Here is a 12,450-nt window from a genome sequence, read left to right as displayed (position 1 = left end):
GTTAGAAGTCCTCCTTAAAGAGCACTAGCACATTAGATGATGTTCAGAAATGGCAATTAGCCTTGAGAACATATAAACACATACACTACTGTGAATATAAACGTGAATTGTATTCCCTTAATTATGCTCCATTTAATTGGACCATACTGGAGTAGATCATAGAATCAGGCAAAGCCCAGAGTTTAAAAGTCACCTCAGAGGCTACTTCAACACACAAAGCTTATTTATTTTCTGTCTCCAACACACTTTATTTTAATTCTGTTGATGTACATGAAATTCTATTCACTGTTTATCTGGCCTTTGTATGCAATATCTGGATGGATTATATTATGTAAAGTCTCAGTACTGCACAGAGAAAATGAAAGAGAAAAGGGAACTTACTGAGCACCCACAACTGGTCACACCTTTTATATGTATTTTAACACTCATAATCCTCACAATTATCAAAATTTACACCTATTTAATTTGTCTTACATTTACATTTTTTGCTTTTATGTTTTATTTTTTTTAAATTAATGATGGTCCTCATAGAAACAGTGGAAAGATATTCAGAGGAAACTACAAATCACCCATAATCTATGGTCTAGATATTATCTCTACTGAGCTGCTATTCATTTTCCACATGGAAGTCTTAGTTTTTAATGTAATTGGAATCATACGGGTTATACAGTTTCTTGCCCTTCAATTTTCACTGAAATCATATCATCAACATTTTCCTATGTCATTATAAATTCTCCATGATTCTGAAGGGCCCATTATGTTTCATCATTTGGATGCACCATAATTAGTCTAACCTCTCTGGTATTTGGTGGAGGGGGGAGACATTTAATTTGCTTAGAATCTTACTTTCTATGAAATCAGAATGTATCTACAATAGTAATACTGTGAACTGCTGTGGCCAGCAGCCTCTCTTTTGAGGTTATTGCTGTAACCCAGTTGAAATCTAAAGGTCGGTACAAAAAGTGCACTGGCATGAGATGAAGGGGAGGGGACAGTTTGCAGAGATAATTGAGAGTCAGCAGGACACACGGTGCTCTGCTCTCTCCTGTATTCTATTATTCTAGCCAAAATTTAAAAGGGTTAGGTTCAAAACATTTAGGCATTTATGTACTGAGCTCCAGATCTTCCTGAAGCCTAGTCAAATTTGTGCACACCTCACTAACTCCTAATATAAATTCATTTTTTTGATAATTTTGTTTTTGGTTGGACTGCGTTACAACTTGCAACCAAAAGAGACCTAATACCTATTTGCTAGTGAACAAACATATTTAGTAGCTACAACAAAGATGGTAACAGGCTCACTCTATTCTGAGAAGACCACAGTGGGAGTAAAGGTAGTTCATTTAAAAGAGAAATTGAAACAGTAGGGTCCTTCCACCCAAGACAAGAGACAAGGATGTAGAGGTTTCTAAACCATTCCTACAAGGAATAGGAAAAGTAAATGGAAAGAGTTAGCACAGTGAGAGTTATCTATAAATGTTGAAATATTGTCTTGTATGACGTGAAATAAGTTTGTTCTATGTGACTACATGGCTTAGAACTTAGACAATGAAGTATAATTTTGTTTAATATGAAGAAACACATTCCAAAAGAGTGGAATAAAAACAGATCAGGCTGCCTCAGGATGGAAGTAGTAAGTTCTCCATGACTAGAATACTTAGGTGTATATTTAGTAATCATTTGATGGATATATTAAGAAGGGAAGTCAAGATACTGTTTTAAAAAAAAAAGAGCTCTATTGTGTGACATTCCAACTGACCTCCAAATTTAATGTTTGTTTTCTTATTATACAATAGGTTTAATAGCAAGAAGATCCCTTCTTAAAGTTTGAAAGTATGCTTATTAGTTTGTTTCTTCAGAATGAATGCTGCCTGTATTTTCTTTGAGGGGCCAGGACAAAAGCTTGGTAGGAACATTACCAACTCATGTGCCACAAAGATTATTCTTCCAAAAAAAGAAGAAAGTGTCATTTAGAATGAACACAAATTATGGCTTAGAGAGAAGGAAGTCAATATCCAGGGAGACAGTGTCAATTCCAGGAGTGAGAACAGATAAGAAATGTGAGAACAAATAACAAGATCAGGAAACTGCGAGAAAGGATCAGAAAGCAATGGAGAGAATGGGACAAGGCAAGTGGGTCAGAAATAGCACAGTGAGCACTGACCAAGTGTTACCTTTCATGGCCCTTTAGGTCAGGCAAGGGTCTTAAAGGAACAGTAAGTGGCTCAAAAAAAGAGGAAACATGTTCATGGAGAACATAGGATAGTAGTATTTTTTATCTCAAGTGTTTACATAAAAGTGCAAAAGCAGATTTTAAGAATTTTGATACATTCTTGAATACAGAATGTATGACACAAGTTCAAAATGTTCAGAAAAAAAACACTTAAAGCTTTTAAGTGCCAAATCACTTATAGAAATAAAATTTTTAAAAAACCCTAGATGAGGAGAACACACCACAGTTCTTTTAACTCTTTTGTAGTATTTAACTCTTGAGCTCTCCATAAAAGAATCTGCTGCCGGAGGCTCTAGCTTGCATCCTTTGGTCAAACTGAACCCAGAGAATTGTCATGCGTTCATGACATAGAGGCATAGAGCATGCGTTGTGCAATGATACAGGCATGAGGTCAAATTCCAGCTTTGTTTTCACCATGTTACCTTGTGAAAATGGCATGACTTCCCAGGGCTGCAATTTTCTCGTTTGTCAATGGAGAGTTGTGCTGGGGGTTAAAGGAGAAAATACATCTGATGTATTTAGCACAGTTCTTAGAACATTCTAAGTTGCATTACAAGTGTAGGTCTGGTTAGGAGTCCTTTAAAGGTCTGGTGCATGCATCTACTTGTTAATTAAAAGCTCACTGGCTGTCAAAGCTTGGCCTGATCTATTCAGCCACTACCATTATAGAGGCTAGAGATTTTCAAAAAATCCAAGCAAAAGGTGAAGTCAATGATGGCATCCAAATAAGAAGGAATATGCCAGGTTAGAATGTGAACTTCTCATTCTGCTCTCTGAGGAGAAAAACCAAAGTGGTTTTTGTCGTAAACAAATCTCTGTATGTTGCAATTGTGTAGTGTGAAATGGTTGATGATGTTGTCCAAGGGTTAATTAGTATAAACAAAGAGCCCAGTAGAATTTGGGCCTCTCTGGACCAGGGAGGTTTCCTCTAAACCTGCTACCTACAACTGAATTAAATAGCAGCCAAAATTATTTAACTCAGATCATTTATTTTGATAAAATGTCTTGTAATTCAGCTTTCCGGGGTTAAGACAGTCACTTTACTTAATTTACAGCTCTTAACTTGACAGTCTACCAAAGATATTAGCAAGACTTGGCAGCTGACCAGGGAAAGCATGCACACGTTGGGTCAGTTTTCAAAAAATGTTTTCAAATTGCAATGACTCCAAGGTACACTTTGTGATGTATAAATGATTGCAATGGACTCATAAACAGGAAACTTGAGAGCAGAAAAAGAGAAAAGGTGGAATGAAATTAGAAAATTCTTGACCTTGCAAGGATGGTTGCAGTGGGAAAGAGTAGGAGAAGTACAAGGGCCACTTCAGCAAGAGAAAGAAGTATATGGCCAACATCCCAGCCCCTGAACTCCGTATGACCTATAAATTATGGGAATAACAGCAATGTAAATAAAATGTTTAAACACTTAATTCAATTTCTATGCAACAGATAAGATAGGAAGTTCCAAGAAGTAAAATGACTCACCACTTTCTTTTTTTTTTTTCAGAATTTATTTATTTATTTATTTCAATATATGAAGTTTATTGTCAAATTGGTTTCCATACAACATCCAGTGCTCATCCCAAAAGGTGCCCTCCTCAATACCCATCACCCACCCTCCCCTCCCTCCCACCCCCCATCAACCCTCAGTTTGTTCTGTTTTTAAGAGTCTCTTATGCTTTGGCTCTCTTCCACTCTAACCTCTTTTTTTTTTCCTTCCCCTCCCCCATGGGTTTCTGTTAAGTTTCCTAGGATCCACATAAGAGTGAAACCATATGGTATCTGTCTTTCTCTGTATGGCTTATTTCACTTAGCATAACAACTCTCCAGCTCCATCCATGTTGCTACAAAGGGCCATATTTCATTCCTTCTCATTGCCACGTAGTATTCCATTGTGTATATAAACCACAATTTCTTTATCTATTCATCAGTTGATGGACATTTAGGCTCTTTCCATAATTTGGCTATTGTTGAGAGTGCTGCTATAAACACTGGGGTACAAGTGCCCCTATGCATCAGCCCTCCTGTATCCCTTGGGTAAATTCCTAGCAGTGCTACTGCTGGGTCATAGGGTAGGTCTATTTTTACTTTTTTAAGGAACCTCCACACTGTTTTCCAGAGTGGCTGCACCAATTTGCATTCCCACCAACAGTGCAAGAGGGTTCCCGTTTCTCCACATCCTCTCCAGCATCTATAGTCTCCTGATTTCTTCATTTTGGCCACTCTGACTGGCGTGAGGTGATATCTGAGTGTGGTTTTGATTTGTATTTCCCTGATGAGGAGCGACGATGAGCATCTTTTCATGTGCCTGTTGGCCATCTGGATGTCTTCTTTAGAGAAGTGTCTATTCATGTTTTCTGCCCATTTCTTCACTGGATTATTTGTTTTTCGGGTGTGGAGTTTGGTGAGCTCTTTATAGATTTTGGATACTAGCCCTTTGCCTGATATGTCATTTGCAAATATCTTTTCCCATTCCGTTGGTTGCCTTTTAGTTTTGTTGGTTGTTTCCTTTGCTGTGAAGAAGATTTTTATCTTCATAAGGTCCCAGTAGTTCATTTTTGCTTGTAATTCCCTTGCCTTTGGGGATGTGTCAAGTAAGAAATTGCTACAGCTGAGGTCAGAGAGGTCTTTTCCTGCTTTCTCCTCTAGGGTTTTGATGGTTTCCTGTCTCACATTCAGGTCCTTTATCCATTTTGAGTTTATTTTTGTGAATGGTGTGAGAAAGTGGTCTAGTTTCAACCTTCTGCATGTTGCTGTCCAGTTCTCCCAGCACCATTTGTTAAAGAGACTGTCTTTTTTCCATTGGATGTTCTTTCCTGCTTTGTCAAAGATGAGTTGGCCATACGTTTGTGGGTCTAGTTCTGGGGTTTCTATTCTATTCCATTGGTCTATGTGTCTGTTTTTGTGCCAATACCATGCTGTCTTGATGATGACAGCTTTGTAGTAGAGGCTAAAGTCTGGGATTGTGATGCCTCCTGCTTTGGTCTTCTTCAAAATTACTTTGGCTATTCGGGGCCTTTTGTGGTTCCATATGAATTTTAGGATTGCTTGTTCTAGTTTCGAGAAGAATGCTGGTGCAATTTTGATTGGGATTGCATTGAATGTGTAGATAGCTTTGGGTAGTATTGACATTTTGACAATATTTATTCTTCCAATCCATGAGCACGGAATGTTTTTCCATTTCTTTATACCTTCTTCAATTTCCTTCATAAGCTTTCTATAGTTTTCAGCATACAGATCTTTTACATCTTTGGTTAGATTTATTCCTAGGTATTTTATGCTTCTTGGTGCAATTGTGAATGGGATCAGTTTCTTTATTTGTTTTTCTGTGGCTTCATTATTAGTGTATAAGAATGCAACTGATTTCTGTACATTGATTTTGTATCCTGCGACTTTGCTGAATTCATGTATCAGTTCTAGCAGACTTCTGGTGTAGTCTATCGGATTTTCCATGTGTAATATCATGTCATCTGCAAAAAGTGAAAGCTTGACTTCATCTTTGCCAATTTTGATGCCTTTGATTTCCTTTTGTTGTCTGATTGCTGATGCTAGAACTTCCAACACTATGTTAAACAACAGCGGGACTCACCACTTTCTAAAGGGTACATCAATCTTCTGACAGAACCAGAGACAGAACTATGGTTTCCTCACTTCTATGCTGTTTCCATGTTACATTTTTTTTTTAATTTTAACCTTTATTTATTTTTGAGAGAGAGAGCATGAATAGGGGAGGGGCAGAGAGAAACAGAGACACAGAACCTGAAACAGGCTCCAAGCTGTCAGCACAGAGCCCAACAAGGGGCTCAAACCCATGGGCCGCAAAATCATGACCTGAGCTAAAGTTGGTCGCTTAACCGACTAAGCCACCCAGGTACCCCTCTGTGTTACATTTTTGAAGCGACACTACATCATGAAGCCCATACCTTAGACATGCACCTTCAGAAAAAAATATAGTATAGACACATAAAAGCAATAGGATGTAGAGCCCCTGGTTAAAGCATTAACACTAGCAACAAAACAGCTAAGATCTGATTCCTTTTTTAGCATAGCTAGCTGTATGGCCTTGAGTGATTTACTTATCTTTCCTGAATGCTGTTTTGGTTTTGGTTTTTCATTATTTCTAAAAGATTTATGAATTAGCTGGCAGAAAGTCAGTGACATATAAATATACCAATATCACCCAATTATTGTTGTAATAATATTAAATTAAATGAAAGGACTTAGCATAGTCCCTGGCACATAGGGGATATTTTGTAAAAGGTCTTATTATAAAGGTCAGAGTTTTGAATATATCTTTCTAATCAGACTGTTAGATCTGACAGAATGACAGACCCACTTTATTCTAAGATGAACACTGAAAACCTTAACTAGACAAAAAGGTAAAAATCTGATTATGTTCACTGACTAACTATAAAGGGCATTACAAATACAATATATTCATTTTCATACATAGATGAGGTGCTAAAGCTGACTGAACCAAATGTTCCATGTTAGGTGAAGATTTGCTTTGGTTTTTTTAAAGTATATAAAAGCAAAGATTTGAGAAACCATCTGAGGAAACTGCAGGCAAGTGCTGGAGTAGATCATGACCTGTTGGCAGAGATCTTAGTTATGCTTGCTGATGACCATGCAGAAAATTTAAGGTCAGGAATCTTCCAGACTCCTTCTGAGATTCGTAGCTAAACTGCTTTTTTTTTTATGTCAAATAAGACAATAGGAGTTAAAAGTTCAAGTGAAAAGAACCTCTGTCAATCAATACACTCTTGGAGGCAGTAGTTATTAAGTCCAACCATTGTAATTTTAGCCCATCTGGACCCTAAATCAGAATCCAGGGCATGCCAGAAAAGCACAGGTCTCTGTGATTGTTGGTGATTTTCTTCCTTTGGTAGAAACTTGCAAGAACAAAAGGAAGTGGAGGCAAAATGCTTCCATTTTTTTAGTTCTATTTCTGTTGCTCATTTGGAGAAAGATCCTGAAGGAGCTCCATCAATGCATTCTCCAGAGCTGAGCCATGGAACAACCATGGGTGGAGCTAAACTACAAAAGCTTACACCCTGGATAGAAGTTTCGAGAAATTGCTCTCACTAGATGCCGAATTTTCTCATTTTATTATTTGGAGATGAAAAGAGAAGAAAAAGATGTATACAACCTTTAATAGTTTTAATAGTCTGTATTTTCAGGAATCAAGATAAGTATAGAGGCAGGGGGCAACAAATTTGCCAATGGCTCTGTTTTGAATGACATTACAGAACGGCTTCCGAGTCCCCTCAACCTTGTGTCTGTCCCAACCACCAAGGCCAAAGATCCAGTCTCTAAACCTCTCATCTGTATCCCCCTAACTTAACCTCTCATAGCACTCTTTCTGAATGGCTAGTGACAAAATTAAAAACAAACAAAAATAAAAAGCCTGATCTCTTGTTCTCTAGAAACTTGCTATTTAAAGTGGGGTTCTTGAAATTCCTTGATAGCTTGCTACAAATACAAATTCTCAGGCCCCACTGCAGATGCAGTGAATCAGAATCTGAATGTAACAAGATCCCCAGGTGATCCTATGCACATGAAATACTGAATAGCCCTATTCTAGGTATTTCCATCATAAAAAAAAAAAAAAAAAAAAAAAAAAACACACAACAAAGTCTTCCGCCTGTTCCTCTATTATGTCCAAACAGAACATTGGCAGCCAAAATTGCAAAATGATTATTTGCTAATCGTTCAGGCATTAGATAAGCCCAGCAAGCAATTCTAATTCAAATGCATCCAAAATGACCCTGCTCAACAGTAAGAGCACAATTTGTGAATTTACACCTGGCTCACATAAACCATAACTATTAATCATTTGTGGGTCTCTCCACTTAGGAGAGACCCACAAATGAGAGGCTGTGCATTGGTGATGATAATGGTTTCATGGTCTGTTAACATCCGTATTCTGAATTCTAGACTGACCTTACAATAACAAGCCTATTTTTCCTGTACTCAAGCTTGTGCCAGCAACCTTCATTCTTCCTAACACTAGCATTTCACTTCTTAACACATCTGTCTTATGTTACACAGAACATGTCTAGGATTTGCCCATGAGCTTCAACCATGAATATATTGTAAGTATGTTTGAGAGAAAGGTACTCTGGAAAAAATTCCAACGCTTATCAAATAGAAAAGTCATTACTCAAACATTCCTACATTCATTTCTTGAATGGTAAACATTTCTCTTTTTTTTTTCTTTCCAGCTTTATTTGAATAATAAATACTTCTTGAATGGTTTTTATGTGCCATCCTGGTAACAAGACACATGCAAGCTTACAAATTAACCTTGGGAGGATAGGAAAAATTAACAGATCATTATGATGCTCAGTTATATGCACTAACTAGGGAAAGTTTAGTGTGATGTAAGTACAGAAAAGACTCCCTAATAAAATCCTCAGAGATCAGAGCATATTACCTAAAGAACATGACAGACATTTAGGTCAATGTGGACAAACAGCAACTATTAACATAAAAGAGGAAAGGAACGAATGTACCAGATTTGGGGTGGAGGGGTGGACTCAGAATGTACAAAGTACTTAAGGGGAGAGGGAACATAAAACAAGTGGGGAGCTAAGCAGAATAATCCACTATATCTACAGTATAGGATGGGTCACTGACAGGGGCACAAAGGATGAGATCAGAGGGGTAAGCAGGAGACACATCATGAAGAACTTCACAAGACATGTTGATGACTTTGGACACCGAATGCACCAGGAGCTGGAGACTAAGACTAACTTATTGGATTCTTGGGGTTGCAGTCTGGAGAACAGATTGGAATAGGACATGTTCAGAGGTCAGTGCGGTGGGGGGCGGGGGGGAGCGGGGCGGGGGTGGGGGGGAGTCTCGGACATCTGTGTGTAGTACTGTTGCTTAAGGCTCAAGAGCCAGATCAGTAATAAGAAAATGAAGTAGAGATTCTGAAGTCCAGAGGGATTGGATTAGTGCATCCCCTGAAAGAATTAGGTAAAGCCAGAAAGCAAAGGGAGCAAGAACAATGACGATGGTGAGGAAAAGGAGGTAGAAGCTGGTGAAACAAGGCAATACAGGGTCCAGGACTATGAACACCGAACAGGTACAAGCTGTTTTCTCAGGGCACTATGTACCCCTCCATGGAACAGCAGACCTTTAAAGGGGACAAACAGGGATGAAGAGGACACTCATTTAGTTTTTTTTAATACCACTTGTCACGCTTAGCAAAAAAATAATTTGAAGCATTTAGGAAAGTATACAGACAAAAACACACCAAATATTTTGGATGCAGTACCAAAGTTGATCAAAATATCAACTTTCAACATTAATAGATGAAATAATTAATGAATTATCCTATAATGAGTACTCACTTCAGTGGCACGTAGACTGAATAAGCCTAACGTGGAAAACACAAGCAAGTGTAAAATATTGAGTAGCTAGGGCTAACGAAAGTTTTGGTTCCAATTATCTAAATATCTGAACCTTGCATCTTAATTTGAGAGTGGAAAATGATGAAGTCCACACAAATTAAGCACATGAACATATGTAAGCTCTTAAGGTATACTTTACTTTCTACAATAAAAATGTTTCTGAATTGAATTTGGGACTATTAACCAAATGTTAAATGCATTTTATTGGTGTGTAAGTCTTCTGTCACACCAATTAACCCTTTGGTATTATAAATACTCTTCATTCACACCCTCCCATGCAGATTGATCAGACCAACCTAAATAGTGTGCTTGTGTGTGTGTGTGTGTGTGTGTGTGTGTGTGTGTGTGTGTTGTTCATTCTCTTAGCACCAAGAACAACTGTCTTGGAAGGGTTCTTATGATTCTTGGGAGGTAAATAACTTCCAAATTGAACATTCTGTAACTCTCAACTAGTCCCTATCTCCTTTGGTGACATAATGAAGACTTAATTTTTGTTCTATCGCCTTAACATTTTGTAAATTATTTCAGTAAGTTTTAAGAGTTAAATCTCACCCATTGTGGCTTGGCACCACATAGACAAAAACAACACATTTGAAGTGTTTAACTGAGGAAACCACCATGAATTTGGATAATATTTCAAATATTTCCTCAGGTGCTTTATTTTTCTTTCCAAAGCTAAAGTAGGAGGCAAACATCATGTCTGTACTGGGTTGAACAGTGTCCCCTCAAAATTTATGTTCACCAAGAACCTCAGAATCTGACCTTATTTGGAAATAGGGTCTTTGCAGAGATAATCTGTCAAGTTAAGGTGAGGTCATGCTGTATTAGGGTAACCCCTAGTCCAATGACTGATGTAAGAGAAATTTGGACACAAACACAGAGAGAGGAGAATGCTGTGTGAATTCACGCAGAGAGAACATCATGTAACAATGGGGGCAAAGTTTGCAGTAATGCATCTACAAACCAAGGAATGCCAAGGTTGCTGGCAACCACTAGAAACTAAGAAGAGATAAGGAAGCAAGCTCTCTAACGTCTTCAGAGACAGAAATGGTCCCAACAACACCTTCATTTCAGACTTCTAACCTCCAGAACTAGAATAAGACATACGAAATTTCTGTTGTTTTAAGCCATTCATTTTGAAGTAATTTGCTACAAAGACAGTAGGAAACAAAATTTATTTTTACCACCGTATTGAATCAGTTAAATACGGTGCAACCGTATGAATCAGTTAAATCAGTGCAACATTCTGGATGTACCCACTGTCCTGACTTGGAAAACAAACCCTTGAGAGTCTGTTGGATGAAACTACAGTGGAGAAGAGAACCCTAGTCACAGTTTTAAATCCATCCAAATGAAATTTTGGCTCAATGTGCATTGTCTCACTTCCTCCACCCTTAAACAACAACAAAATGATGCTCTTAATTGGAATCTCTGGAAAGTTATAGGTTGTCCCAAAAGAGTGGCTCATTCAAAAACCTGAAGAGGTGAGGTTGGAAATACAAAAGGGATCTTCTTGAGTCCCCATCACAAGAGATTTGTATTAACTTTCTATGGTTGCCATAACAAATTACCACAAATTTGGTGGCTTAAAACAACACCTCTTTATTATATGGTGGTTCTGTAGATCTGAAATCTGGTGGGCTCAGGAGGGTGCTCTGCTTAAAGTCTCAGAAGACCAGAATGAAGGTGTCAGCAGGGCTGTGTTCCCTTCTGGAGGCGCTAGGGGAGAATTTGTTTCCAAGTTCATCAGTTGTTGGCCGAATCCAGTTCCATTCAGTTGTAGATCTCAGGTGCTGTTTTCGCAATGGCTGTCAACCAGAGACCACCCTTAGTTCCTAGAGGCCTTTCTCCAGCTCTTGCACATGGCTCCCTACATGTCAGAACCAGCAAAGTTAAGACAAATCCTTTTCACAACTCTATCTCTTCTGCCCACTCTTCTTCCACGACATCTCTGACTGGCTCTTTTGCTTTCCTCTTCTATTTAATTTAAAGGGTTTGTGTGCTTACTCGATACTCCATGATAGTCTGTTTCAAGGTCAGCTGATTAGCAATCTTAATTCTACTTATAAAGCCCCTTCACAACAGGGCCACCTGGATGGCTCAGTCCGTTAAGCATCCGACTTTGGCTCAGGTCATGATCTCACAGTTTGTGAGTTCAAGCCCCACGTCAGGCTCTGTGCTGACAGCTCAGAGCCTGGAGCCTTCTTCGGATTCTGTGCCTCCCTCTCTCTCTGCCCCTCCCCCAGTCATTCTCTCTTTCTCTCTCTCTCTTTCTCTCTCTCAATAAGTTAACATTAAAAATTTTTTTTTACATAAAAAAAAGCCCCTTCACAACAGTACCTAGATTAGCGTTTAATTGAATAACCAGAGGACAGGCCTCTTGGGGGATATGTTTAGAATTCTGCCTACCCCCATGTTTAAAATGACTCAATCAGACAGGCTTAATAGCCATGCCATGAGCCGATTTCTGGCATGATGAAAACTGTGCTATCTTGTGCTTGGTCAGGCTGGTAGGTCTGAATATCCTTGGAAATACTGGCCTCCAGCAGCATTAATGCTGATCACATGATACTCTGCCCCCAAGTTCCCTCCTAAACATCTCCAGGGCCCTATCTCAGTCCTTTTGCCACACTGGAGCTTCAAGTAATCTAACTACCAGCTATAAAAATGCAATAAACTAAGCAAAAGACCAAACAAAAAGGTGGGTGGGGGAGGTAATTTTCTGCAAACCTAATATGATATAGTCAGGCTGCATGCTTTCATTTCTGGATCATATGTGTGACTGATCTGGGTGTGAAT

The sequence above is a fragment of the Panthera onca genome, chromosome E2 (genome assembly GCF_046562875.1).
Source record: "Panthera onca isolate mPanOnc1 chromosome E2, mPanOnc1 haplotype 2, whole genome shotgun sequence".
Classification (NCBI taxonomy): Eukaryota; Metazoa; Chordata; class Mammalia; order Carnivora; family Felidae; genus Panthera; species Panthera onca.
The sequence above is the reverse complement of the archived record's forward strand: the minus strand, read 5'-3'. Positions refer to the sequence as shown.